This window comes from Eptesicus fuscus, chromosome 21 (assembly GCF_027574615.1).
Source record: "Eptesicus fuscus isolate TK198812 chromosome 21, DD_ASM_mEF_20220401, whole genome shotgun sequence".
NCBI lineage: Eukaryota > Metazoa > Chordata > Mammalia > Chiroptera > Vespertilionidae > Eptesicus > Eptesicus fuscus.
The window spans coordinates 31,219,296-31,233,512 of NC_072493.1; the positions used below are offsets into that span (position 1 = coordinate 31,219,296).

The 14,217-nt window shown below is 44.9% G+C and overlaps 1 long non-coding RNA gene across 1 annotated transcript; it reads left to right on the forward strand.

Annotated features, from left to right (window-relative positions):
- Window positions 1-7,164: 7,164 nt before the first annotated feature.
- On the forward strand, window positions 7,165-13,899 carry LOC114230891 (uncharacterized). The gene is made up of 3 exons (XR_003616854.2): window positions 7,165-7,246; window positions 13,162-13,213; window positions 13,530-13,899. It is a non-coding gene; the product is annotated as an uncharacterized LOC114230891 (long non-coding RNA).
- Window positions 13,900-14,217: the final 318 nt, after the last annotated feature.

Consider the following 14,217-nt stretch of genomic DNA (forward strand, 5'->3'; position numbering starts at 1 on the left):
TGGTGTCTGCTTCATTTGTGATGTGGGCTATGCCTTCATGTCTGGTCCTCAACATTGCTTTAAGCTGTCAGGCCCGCCCTACATATAATCAAGCTGGTGGGCTCCCAGATTGGTTGGTCTTAAGTCTAATTACTAGCCCTCCTCCTCTCACCTTCATATTCTGTTATCCTATCTGAATCAGACTATGTGTGGCATGTTCCCAGTTGTAGATTCTCATTACCATTTTCTCTGATTCCTAACGTGATTTCTCCAATGTGCACTCGTGGTTCCCTCATTATCACCATTATCATCTACCAATAATGTGATCAAACATCCTCAATAAACCACAGTGTCTGCTCCTTCTCCCTCCTTTCCCTTGTCAGAGAGCCCCAAGTACCGAGCACTGCTGGGGACTTGACAGCCCAGGAGTGGGACCCAGACAGTTAGAAATATCAGAGTTGAAACATGATTTTGTTCTCGTTACCAAAGAAATAGATATCTGTGTATCTTAATGCACGTAACTTAGAAAGTGAAAGTACTCCATAATCTGTCCCAACCTCTCCAACGGTTGGGCATATGTTCCTCCAAGTCTACCAGTATACTATATTTACGTTTGTGTATATGTGTGTATCTACTAGTGTTTTTATGTTCACTTAGCCATACAGCTGAGGTATCTTTTTATGTCAGTACATAGAGATCCATCTCATTCTTTTTAATGGCTGCAGTGAGTTGTATTGTATACATGTACCATTATTTATTTATCCAATTAAAACTGGAGAATCTTAAAGCACAGCTAGTGCTTTCAGGCAGAGGGATCCCCTCTACAGCATTTCTGAGGGATACTAGCCTGGCCCACACAGGTGCTGGGTTTCCTCGGGCCCCGAAAGTTTTGATGGATCCACATCTGTGGGGTGATGTCTTTATTACTTCCTCATTCGAATGGCTGGTGACTCCTTCAAGGCTAAGGGAGATTTCCAGCTGTGATGATGTCCAAGGTATTTGAAAGATGTGCAGCCGTTCCAGTGTATAACCTGTAGACTCACTGCTGTGCAGACAAAGCGGTCCTCCATGGTTCATCCTTGGCTCTTTTATCTTTTCTCTCTACATAAACTCATTTACTTCCTTGACTTTCATATCTGCTCTGGACTTGAAATATACTTGAAATGATTTCTGAATGCATAATCTGACCACTCAATATATATATATATTATATTAGAGGCCCAGTGCATGAATTTTTGCATGGGTGGGGTCTGGCCAGCCTGGCCAGGGGGAAGGGACATGGGCAGCTGGCCGGCTGGCCTGCTGGTCGAACTCCTGGTCGAGGGGACAATTTGCATATTAGCCTTTTATTATGTAGGATATACAGTGAGTGGCCAGATTATTATGCGTTCAGAGATCATAATAATCTGGCCACGCAGTGTAACTGCCAGTCTACCTTGCCACACACAGCTGTAGACAATGAATCATCATGTCTAAAACGGACTTCCTCTTTCCTTCAGCTCCTCCTCCAGCATTCCCACCTAGTTGGACTCTCAGGAAATATTGGCTTCCATCCTTGTTGACTTCTGTTTACCTCATGCCCTACCTCCTAAACATTTCTAGGATGCCTGTCCTCTTCTCCAGGCCCATCATTGCTTTTCTGATTCTAACCACCTCAGAGCCTCTGACCACTCTTGTCTCCCTCAGAGTCACTGTCTGAAAAAACTCATCTGACCACATCCCACACAGACCATTCCCATCTGGCTCTCCACCTCTTATAAAGTAAAGCACAAGTATAGAACACCTTTCATACTCTGACCCTGTGCCTTCCTTTCCACCCTCATCTTTTGATCTGCACAGGCATTTAACACTAGACTTTTCACTGCCATCCCTTGGACTGTGCTGACTCTTCTCTCTGGATCATTCTCTCCATACCTTTCTTCAAGCCTAAGAAGATAATTTCTTCCTCTAAGGAGTATCCCCTGACCCCCTAGACTGAATTAAGTACTTCTCTTCTGTTCTCCAATAGGACAGCCCCTCACTCAACTATTGAGCTCACCTCATGCAGTGAAAACATCCATATGCACTCTCTCTGTGAATTCTCCAAGGAGAAGACTCTGCCTTACCTTTGTATCCCTTGCTCTTATTGCAGGAACTGATATATAACACATGTTCAATGCACATGAGATGGATGGATGGATGAATGGATGGATGGATGATGGGTGGATGGAAGGATGGGAGAGTCTGCAGAGCCGCCAGTACTACTCTGGTTTCGTATATCATTGGAATGAAGCTTGGCAGTTTCAAAGCACAATGTCCTTTGCCTGGAAGGAGAGGTGACTTTGTCTTGGCCTTCTCTAGGGCACCACACCAGTAGCCTCTCCTACAATGTTTGAGGGAAGATTGGTTCTCCCAAATGCTGAGGAAAAGCTGATAAATGAAAGGTGGGGGCTGCTGGGAGCAGTTCAAAGACACTTCAGCTAGCAACATGTTACACATTAACCAACAAATGGGCATGATGAATTTTCCCTTTGAAGGCTGGCTCCTTCAGTCTCTCTATCTAATCCTATATAATGAAAGGCTAATATGCAAATCAACCGGTCGCTATGACGTGCACTGAGCACCAGGGGGCAGGCCAATGCAGGAGCTGCCCCCTGGTGGTCAGTGCACTCCCACAGGGGGAGCACTGCTTAACCAGAAGCCGGGCTAACAGCTGGCGAGTGTAGTGGCAGTAGCCGGAGCCTCTCTTGCCTTGGCAGCAGTCCGACATCCCCCAAGGGCTCCCGAACTGTGAGAGGGTGCAGACCGGGCTAAGGAACTCCTCCTTTAGTGCACGATTTTTGTGCACCAGGCCTCTAGTATGATGATGATGATAATAATAATAATAATAATAATAATTAATTTAAAAATATTAGGAGTCTACAATGTAAGGAACACAATCTGTTCCAGACATTATGTTCAACCTATTTCAAGCATTGTCATTGTTATTCTCAGGGTAGTTCTAGGAGTTAGTACAATGTAACATACAGCCTCCCATTTATAGGGAGAGTTCTGGGGGCTCTGGAATTTACCCAGGGTCAATCAGGTACTAACTGGCAGGATCAGGCTCCAATCCAAAGCAGTCTGACCTCAGAGCCTTCTCTCTCAGCTGCACCCATAGGGGTATGGGGAGAGGAGGGAGGAGGATCTAATATTCTAGATGCCCAGTGCAAGGTGTTTTTCTCCAGGCTGCTTCCCCAGAGTCCTTACAGCAGATTTTATTTAATTCACTAACTGGAAAAGAAACAGGTTGAAAAGGGGTCCCCGGGTGGCTGGGAAGTGTCAGAGCCATATTGTAGCCCAGCGTTCTCTCTGCCTACTCTTCCTAAATGGGGATGGGCAGGATGTGTGATCCTTGCTAGCAATGCCAGGGTGCCACTCCAGGTCTCCAAGCACAGACTTTTAAAGTCTTGAGACTTCTACTTTTCCATCCTTAATGCAAATGATTCTCCTACTGATTTGTAATCACATTTCTCTCAAATAAATGGATTGACAGGCTGTCTAATTTCCGTGCATCTTCTCAATCCCAGGGAGCACAGGGCCTTATCCTCTGCACTGGAAGATCTTATTTAAAATGCAGGCTGGAGAGTTTCATCCATATGCAAAGACAAAAGCAGAGCTATTTACCATCAGGAACAGGGGAGTGGGGCTCTTGGAGCCAGCAGTGATTCCCAGTGGCCTGGGAGTGCTCTGAAGTCCCCCAAAGTACTCCAATGATTAAGTTTCCTGAATCTAAGAAACATTAAGTTAGTGTAGACAGTCATATTTTTTCCTTTTGTCCCTTTTTGTATTCCCTCCACATTAGCCTTTTGCATTTTAAGTAATAAAAAAGGTATCCTCCACCCAAAGGGTGCATTGAGAATTGTCATATCTTCGGAGTAAATTCAGATAGAGAAAATGACTTCTTCGTGTGTTTTTTTCATTTTAAAATAACTTCAGAGTTGCCCTAAACAGGAAAAATGTCTCCTTTCAGTCATTTCAGTTCTTTATCATTTAATTTTTTATTAAGGGGTACAATGCAATAAATATACAATTTTTAAAAAATATATTTTTTTTTATTTCAGAGAAAAAGGGAGATGGAGGGAGAGATACAAACATCAATGGTGAGAGATAATCATTGATTGGCTGCCTCCTGTGTGCCCCCCACTGGGGATCAAGCTCACAATTCAGGCATGTTCCCTGACCGAGAATCAAACTGTGACCTCCTAGTTCATAGGTTGATGGTCAACCACTGAGCCATGCTGGCTGGGCAAAATGTACAATTTTTAAGGCATAATACCTTGATGAATTTTTGGCTACAGACACTCATGTGTCCACCACCCAGATAAAAATATAGACAATTTGAAGCGCCCAGGAAGGGTGCCTCATGTCCCTTTCCAGTTGATACATCTTTTAAGTAACCACTGTTCTAACTTCTAACATCACAGATCAGTTTTGTCTGATTTGAACTTCATGAATGTGGAGTCACAAAGGATGTGTTTTTTGGTACTGGCTCATCATTAAAAATGTAATAAGCATTGAAAGCCTGGTTTTCTATAACCACGTATGTAACTACATATAACCAAATGGTCCCTGGTTAAAGGTCTTAATGGCCTTGGCCAGTTTTGCTAAGTGGTTAAAACATAGGCCCTTAGACTGAAGGGTTGCAGGTTTGATCCTCCCCCCCACAACCCCCCAAATCGGGGCACATGCGGGAGGCAGCCATCGATGTGATTCTCTCACATTGATATTTTTCTCTCTCCTTCTCCTCCCTTCCTCTTACTGTATCTCTAAGATCAATGGAAAAAATATCCTCTGGTGAGGATTTAAAAAAAAGGGTCTTAATGAAAGTATATGAAACAATGTTTGGGAGAGACTTGAATAGATGTTCTTTGCAAAAAGAAGAGGGACTTTGAGGCTTCTGCCCTCATTCCCCACTAAAATGAAAATAACTGGATTAATCTGTACCAAATTTGGGAGACATATTTAGGATGGACTGCTTGAAAATATATTAACTGAAATCTACTTTGTAGGAGGTAGAGGGGCCCCTCAAAGACATAGATGACCCAGGAGCAGCTACAAACATTGATTTGTGATAAAGCTTGTTTCTCACACAGACAGCTCTAGCCCACCCAGGGTGAGTAGAATAAGAATTTATTTATTTTAGAATACTTAATGATTCTTCTAAATAATGTAGTGGGCATCTGGTGAACAAATCAATTTGAAGAAGTATTTCATACTCTACCTCCATCTTGGAGATTTATAATGCTCACCCGAAATTAGCATATTAAAGGTACTGATAAGTCCTGCTGTCAGGATAGCTCTTTAATTTAGTTGAATTACTAAACATCTTTGTCCACAGAACCTCTTATTATGGAGAACCTTGTTCTGTGTCTACAGAGCTCATGTTTCCTATAATGAAGGTACTGAAAGCCAGTAGAAAGGAAGTCAGTCTTTGGGTGGAAGAATTTTATGTTTACGTTTTTGTTCCGATAAACATATGGCCTCCATCTGTATTTTCTCAGATTGTCCTGAGGTTTTAAAACATTATTGAAATTATCAAAGTGAATGTACTATCACCTTCAAAACTTTTTTCCAAACATGAGTTGGGAATATTTATTTTGGAAAAGTTTATTTTATTCGTCTTATGTAAACTTCATTTTTTTTTTCTTATTCTGCAGTTAATTATTTTGAATCACAGGGGGACCAAAAATACTTCTCTGTCCCATAACTGCACTGCTCTCTCTAAAAATCAAGAGAGATGAGCCCCAAACGGAACTAGAGGACCCTGAGCTGGCAAGGGAAGGCCATGCGTGAACAGGGAAGTGTTGGTTATCAGAGAGTCATGGGAGACAGTCTGTAATCAGGGTTTATTATCTCTTTTGACCTTTTCTTTTCTCTGTGATGTGTGTTGGAACAATCAATAAATGCTTCCAAAATTCTTCCCTGTTCTCCACAGAGGCCCAGATTTTCTGTCTGCAAGAGTTTGTAGAGTTTCATCAGTTAAGAATCTATCCCATTTTGGATGGACAATTCATTAGTTTTTTCAGCAAAAGTCATTTCTGCTAATTTGCTAATTCATTCATATGCTCTCTTGCCAGCATTGAGCGCCATGGACCATTTTCAGCTCACTTTGGTTTGCCAGACCGAAGTCTGTGTCTGCTTTTCGTGGTATTACTAGTAAGTCCTTTGGAGAGAAGGTAGTTTCAGGAGAGACCCTATAGATCCCACTGTTAGAGGAGACACCTGGCAAGTTTAATGATGCTTTTGAATCATCTGACCTAAAAAATTTCATGCGAGATTAAAAATAAGCCTGGTTTTACAAAGTTTTGTTTTCTTGGGTTGTCAGCTTATGTCATGGACTACATTCAACTAAATTCACTATATAATCCGCACACATATTTAGCACTTTTATAATGTGCTACATTCTGAGAGGGATTCTCAGAAGATAAACCTTGGCCCTGGTTCTGAAGGAGTACGCAGCCTGTCTATTTAAAAAAAATAATAACAAGTCACAAAAGAGTAAAACATGAGCAGTATTGATGGAAAGAGTGGTGCTTACTGTGTATCTATACTGTCCCTAGCACTCTAATTATGTTAACTGTCTTACTCCTCAGCCCTATAAGGTATATATTGTTATTGTTTTTGTTTAAATCTGAGGAGACTGAAGCACAGAGAGGTTAAGAAACTTGCCCAAGCTCACACAGCTACTCAGTGGCAGAGGTTTATAGGCTTTGAAGAAAAGATTCACTGTTGCTGGAGGAAACTGATTTTTATTTAGTGTTTACGGTATATCAGATTCAAACAAAACTCATGTAGTATTTGGTTTAATTTTCATAAAAGCTTTTAAGGCAAAGAAGTATTATATCCATTTTTATAGATAATAAATTGAGGCTCAGGAAAGTTGAGTAGCTTGCCCAGAGTTATGGAGCTTATAAGTAGCAGATCCAAGATCTGCCTGATTCTAAATTCTTTGTCATTGCACCATGCCTCGGTTAGGCCAAACCTACAGGCTTTTCCTCTATCTAAATACACACACACACACACACACACACACACACACACACACACACTTCCCCAGCCACCAGAGGCTCTATTTTATTTACTTTGGCAATGGAATGTTGTCACAAAGGGGCCCATAGTAGTGGCCTCGCCCTGAATCAGAACTTAGCCCAGAGCTGCAGCCACCAGGCATGTCGTTACCGCCTTGCTCAGAGGCAGACACCTGGTGCAGGCTGCCTTGGGGACGGTGCCGTGGGGAATTTTCCATGTGAGTCTGTCTCTAGTACCCCCCCAACCTTTTAAAAAAATACTTTTATTGATTTCAAAGAGGAAGGGAGAGAGAGATAGAAACATCAGTGATGAGAGAGTCTAACATCTCTTCCTGAAGTTGAGGGCAGCCCCTTCCTTTCCCACCAGAGTAGGGACAAGAGCAATGCAAGTGAACCTGACTGACCCTTGGAGAGGCCTGGGCCCCAGGGAATGCCCAGTGGACGTGTTTGTGGCCAAAAGGGCTGAGTCACCTCTGAGGTCATCCACGGCTATACTGCTCGCTCCTTTCTCAGCCACTGTGGGCCTGGGGCACTTATGTGCTCTGGCCCCAGCTGAGGGACAAGAGAGAGGTCATTGGGCAGAGAAAGTAGTTAACAGAGTCACAAGCTCAGAGGAATTGCAAACATGTGCCCTACCCCTGGCCCAGAGCCTAAGGAGGAAGGGATTCACCTGGCTCTCAGGGGACCTGGGTCCCACCCTACTTCTGTTGCTTGCTTGTTATGTGACCGTGGGCAGGACCCTCAATCCTCAATGTCCCCCTTAATCTCCAGTGTCCTCCTGTGGAACAATGACGGTTAATAACAAACTCCATAAAAGGATGTCCGATGGTTCAATGAGATAGGACACTGCCCAGGGGAATGTCTGGTGCCTCTGGGCTGAAGTTTCTTTCCAGAGTCTTCTCATCACAACCTGTCCCACCCCCTCACCCACAACCTCTTCCATCCCTAGGGCATGGTCCATGTGGCAGTACATCCCTGCCATGCCATCTCCCCAGTCGAGAGGGCAGGAAAGGGCAAGACAGTCATGTCACTCTGCTTGTCTAACAACATGACACCCCTAGGATGGAGACCTGATCCTTCCTCAGGGGCCCCAAGCCCTTCCTTCTTGCCGAGTCCCAATTCCTGCCGGCTCAGCTCCTTTCTTCCTATCCCAGCCCTACCGTCCTTCCTTGAGTTAAGTGAACCCATAACCTCCCTCTTCTAGAAGGATCTTTGCATCGCTGTTACCTCTGCTACAACAGAAAAAACACCAATTTTCATTCTCACTTGTCACTTCCTCTGAAAGTGACCTGGTCAGTCCTGTCCATTAGGTGCTCTCATAACATTGAGCACCTCTTCCTCTAAACACTTCCCAGTAATTTAATGTTGCATCCCCGCCAGTGTGTATGCTCCTCTGTGAGAGCCTGGACCATAGATCGGTCCCTGCCCTCCCATCCCCTCCTGCCTCTTTTCCTTCTCTTCCCAGCCCCATGGCATCTCGATTGCCTCCCACAATATTTGTACACATAGGTCCTGATGCACATTTATTGATCTAAGGCAGGAAGAAGGAATGATGGGTGCCCCATGGGGCCCAGCATGCACTATGGGAAGTCGACAGCCCATCCTTTGTACCCCTCACTAGGTCCGTACTGAGAGGCAGCTGGGCCCGGCTGGCTGGGGACAACACCCAGTCTTGGGGCGGGCCTCCTGCTGCACTGCCTGCCCCGTGGAAATGAGCACATGAAGTCTGATGACATGTGGGAAGGAGCAGGTGGCGACCCAGGTGATAGGCTGGAGACTTCCCCTGCAGACTGTGCTCCCTCTTATCAAGCAGGAAGCTGGCAGGCTGTGTTTTAATCAATTGATAGCATCGCTTGGCATCCAGCAGCAGCTCAGGGTTTGTGAGAGCCCAGGTCTCTGATTTGCCAGGCTCTCTATCTCACAGAGATTTCAGGTTGGGGACAGAAGGCTGCTGAGAGGCGCCTCCTGGAACACTGGAGAGCAGCCAAAGTTCTGCATTCCGCACTTCCCCCATGGAGGAAATGAACCCCCAGATAGAGGGGGGAAGAGAGAAGAAGAAAAGTGCCAAGAATGTCCTGAGGGAAATGAAACTGTCATATGACTATGGTCTTCCCTTATTAAGAGGAGGAGCTCTTAGCAACCAGGATGGGTCCAGCTCAAAACTGAAGTCAGTTGAGTCTCTTTAATAAGAATCTTATCCAGTAGACCAGCCCTTTGCAGTTAGTAACACTTTTCACATCTCCTTTCCTTTTCATGGCCCTTCATAGACCCAATCCCATGACCTAGAAGTTTCTGCTTTCATTGTCCATCCTTTGTCTTCAATTTCCCTTAGTTCCAGGCTGATCTTCTCTCTTGTGCCAGAATAACTTTCCCAAAGTCTGAGCAGGTCACATCCTGTTCCAATGGTACACACTTCCTGTGACTGTCCCTCCTGCTCAAATGGGTACTTCTCAAGGGTACTCATTCTAGTGCTCACCATTCTAGTGCCAAGGCAGGGTCTGGATGCTGGAGGAACTCAGAACATGTTTATGAATAAGTGGATGGATGGATGGATGGATGGATGGATGGATGGATGGATGGTTGGTTGGATGGATGGACGAACTGATGGATGGATGGATGAGTGGATGGGATTGTTAGGGGCAAGAAGATGTAAAGAGGCCTGGATGTGTTTTGAGATGAGGCAGTATTCACAGTGATACACTGGGATAGGACATAGTGGTCAAGAGTCAGACTCCGGAATCAGACTGGCAGAATTTGTGTTCTGATGAATTTGGGCAAATCACTCAGAGCAGCGGTTGCCAACCTGTGGTCCGTGGACTACTGGTGGTCCATGAGGTCTGAAAGCTTGGCGACCACTGACTTAGAGTGATCTAAGGCCCTCCTTTCTCATCTGCAAAATGGGAGTGGTAACAGTGACTTCTTCGGAGGGCAATTGTGAGGAATGAATGAGATAAACCATGGAATGTGGTTGGGGACAGGCCTGACATGTAGGAATTGTTCAGGACCAGGGAGTGACATTCAAGATGCTGATGAAGAGGAGGTGGAGGGACGTGAGAAGGAGAGATAGGAGGGGAATAGATCCTCATGGAGAAGATCCTGTGTGTGGGATCCACATTGCTTTCGTATCCTCCCCTGCCTCCATAGCTGTGCCTGGGCACTCTGGAAGTGAACTGTGTCTTCTATGCTTGGCTTCAGAGCTCTTACCTGTTTTTTTCCCCCCACAATGCCCTGCTTCATGTTGCCTTGTCTTGTTAAAACAAATCTCCCCAGGTCAGTACTTGCTCACAGTATGGTACCGTGAATTTGACATTACTTATCTTGTTTACATTTGTTAGGGTAGGTTATTAGCTGTTTAAAAATGCAAAAAAAACAACACACAAACATATAATTTTTATGCAGACAACATTCAACATTTTATGAGACAAATTCAAGGAGAGTGTTCCTGGTAGGGTGAATCTCCTTCAAGCAGTGTTTCAGGGACTCAGAAGTGTGACTCTTATCATTTTCCTAGATCCCCACTGTTCTCTCTATTTAGCTAGCAGATGGAGAAAGAGAAGGAAATGCATCAAGTGGAAAATGTTTATGGACCAAGATGGAACTAGCATCATTTACCTCACCCATAGTCTATTGGCCAGAACAAGTCACATGACCCTATCTTAACTGCAAGGGATGTTGGGAAATGTAGTCTAGCTGCTCTTCCAGAATGAAAGGGATATTTGTTTGGTAAACACCTAGTGGCCTCTGTGAAACCTGCTTTCCATGTCCACTCTTGGCTGAGACACAGCCTTTGGTTCATGGTACACTGAGCTCACACCTCCAAGTCAACCCTGCCAATTTCAGGTCTGCCCCTGTCCCCTGAGATTCCATCCCATATAGAGCTACTATCCCCCAATCCTTCTATGCCTTTCTCATAGTGAATTCTGACAGAACACCTGGATGCCAGGCACAAAATAGAGCACATCACCTGGCTTTGAACACCTTTTCTCCTGCATAATGTTCACACTCTTTTTTTAAAAAAATATATTTTTATTGATATAGAGGAAGGGAGAGAAACATCAATGATGAGAGAATCATTGCTTGGCTGCCTCCTGCATGACCCCCACTGGAGATTGAGCCTGCAACCTGGGCATGTGACCTTGACCGGAATCAAACCCAGGGCCCTTCAGTCCGCAGGCTGATGCTCTTTTCACTGAGCCAAACCGGCTAGGGCTATGTTCACACTCTTGACCCATGGCCTGCAGGAGGAACCTTCTCCCCTTTCCTTTCTCCCCACCCCCTGCTTGTCTTATTCTGGGTCATGCCAGTTTGTGCTTGGAGTTGGCTTTTTTAATTTTAAAATCTAAACCAATTAAAAATGTATTTTGTAAAAGAGTGAAAGAAAAATGTCTTTCACCTCAGCTAAGAGTTGTGTCTGCTCAGTTTCACCTGGAAAAGAATTGAAACCGACAACATATTACTAATTGGGGAATTTGGGCAGTCCCTTCCGTGTGGCAAGGGTTTTCAGCATCCTCGCTCCAGCATGCAGATAGTCACAAGTTTACTGTTTCTGAAACAGAGTTTCTCAGAGGTGCTGCCTCGGACAGACCAAACAAGGCAGTCACGGTGGATTTGGCAATTCTATTAATCTTATACTGAAGAGTTTGACCCAAGGGAATTAGTATGGGCTTCCATGGTGGCCTCCAATTGTAGGGATGTCAGTATCCTTTCTCACCAGCCACCGTTCTCCTAATCACTTTGCCCATCAAAAACCTGCGGGAAGTAGTGTAGGACTGTGGGCATTTGAGCCATGAAGACCTGCTTCAAATCCCAACCCCATCACTAATTAGCCCAGTGACTGAAGCCAATTGACAATTTCTCTGACCATCAGTTTTCTCATCTCTAAAATTGGGTCAACAATGTCAGCAGACAACAAAATGAGATCATTGATATAAAGGCCCAGCACAGACCTTAGCCTCGAGTGGTGTTTTTTCTTCCTTTCTTTCCTGTGAAGGAACTAGGGAACCCTGCTTAGGGTGCAGGGTAGAGTGAGTGCTCAGACACTCAGTACCGGGGTCTGCACAGCTGGCTGGCCTCCCTCTCTGGGGCAGGCAGGCTGCTGGGCTCTGTGGAGAGAGGAGGACTCCCTTAGTCAGCAGGATGCTGATTCTTTGCCAGTGTAGCTATTGAAATCTGTAACAGCCCCTCCCTGGCAAATTCCATTGGAGTAGGAACCACAGAAAGGAACTGGAGAGCCAAGGCAGGTCTTAAAGCGGATTCTTGTGCAAACATTTGAAATAAACCATTCACTGGCTCTGCAATACATACGTATACAGCACATACATAACCCTACACAGTTATTCCTGGTTTTATGTAGTCCTCCTAGGAATGGTAGATTGGTATATTGGGATAGAGCTAGAGCACAGGTATGCTGTGATGGTACACTAGGATGGTACACAGGTATACTGGGATGGAATGCTGAGATGTACACTGGTATACTGGGATAGAACATAGGTACACTGGGACTGTGCAATTAGATGGTACACTGAGCTGTGACATTGGTTCGTGGAGATGGTACACTTGTATGCTGAGTGGTATACAGAGATGGTATACAGACAGGTTCACTAGGATGGGTCACTGGGATGGTGCACAAACAGGTATGTTAGGATGGGACACTGGTATGTTACACAGGCAAACTGAAAGGTATACAAGGATGTTACATGGAGGTGGTACCCAGAGGTGGCACATGTATATGCTGGGACAGTGCACAGGATGGTACACTGCAAGGTAAATAAAGAGGCTCACTGGATTCTGGAAAGGGCCCTACTCTTGCCACTTCTGAAACTCACCCCACTGCTTGTCACTATGGCTGACGACGTTGGTTTTGCGTTTCCCTGATGGAACCTTGTAGTTGTATACAGCGCAGGCTTTGGAATCAAACTGCCCGGTATAGAGTTCTGGTCCCACTGCTCTTGGTTGTGTGACCCTGAGAATGTTCCTAAGCCTCCTAGGCTCTGGGTAACTCTCTCATCTGTAAAATAGGGAAATAAAGAACCTTCTTCATGGGGTTTTGTAAAGTACAAATGCAGTAATACGTGAAAAGCACATAGTAAGTCTACACTCGGCATTAGCTGTGATTATTTTTGGCCATCTGCAGGACAGGAACGAGGTGAAGATGGCTTGAGGACTTGATGCACAGCATTTGAAAGGTGAGATTCACCACTCAACCACTCTGAGGCCTTGCACAAGTTATTCTCTAAGCCTTAGTCTTCTTATCTATCCAGCTAGCTCTGAGTACATGTTCATTTTTTGAATAAATTATTTTATTGTAGAATGAATTTCATGCAGAATGTAAAAATTCACACACAAAAATGAGATGCAAATAAATAAAAAGTTCAAGGTGAAAGGAAAACCAGGGTAGAGAAAGGAAATGAATCCAGTCATAGGAATATTAAGAACTGAGTGCATGTAAAGCGACTGGCTGGGCCTGGGAACTCGATACATGTTTGGTCCTCCTCCTCGTAGAAACACAAGGCTTTCAAGTAAGTTTCCTTATGCTGGAAGACAATAGATGGCAAATGGCATTTCCAACCAAAAGAGCCAGGTTCACCGAAGCTGGGGACATTCCTATGGTGTGAACCCGACTGCGCTGGTCCTGTTCGGTTGGTGACAGATCACCTCAGGGAACTCCGGGTCCAGCAAAGCACATGCGACCTGCATCTGTGCCCACCCCAAGCCCACGCTCCTGGGTCCTGTGGCTCTTGAAGTGGCATCTTTCAGCTACAACACACAAGAGAGGTCCTTGTGGTCATTAAAATGACCCTGCGGCACCTTTTTCCCAAGAAGAGGAGTGTCATTGACAGCTCTGGCCATTGCCAAGTTCAAATTAAAGTAATTACAGCAGCTCCATCTCTGAGTTCTTTCAGCCTTTGCTAGTGTCCTTGTTCCCTTCTTGCCCTGCAGTGCTGTGGGAACTTCTGTTGGCCTTGTCAGAAGTACTTGATGTCGTTGAGGTGGGGATGATCACCTGTGACAGGTTGAGTTCACTTGACCTTTTGGAGAAAGGAGCCCAGAAAAGACCTTCAAGATGGCCATGGACAGTAACGAGAATCTCTGTGGCAGCTCTTCTCAGGCCTGCACATATGAGCACTTATAGGGAATCACATCTTTTTAAAATTCCAATGATGGAGACACCAAGCACAGAGATGACAGA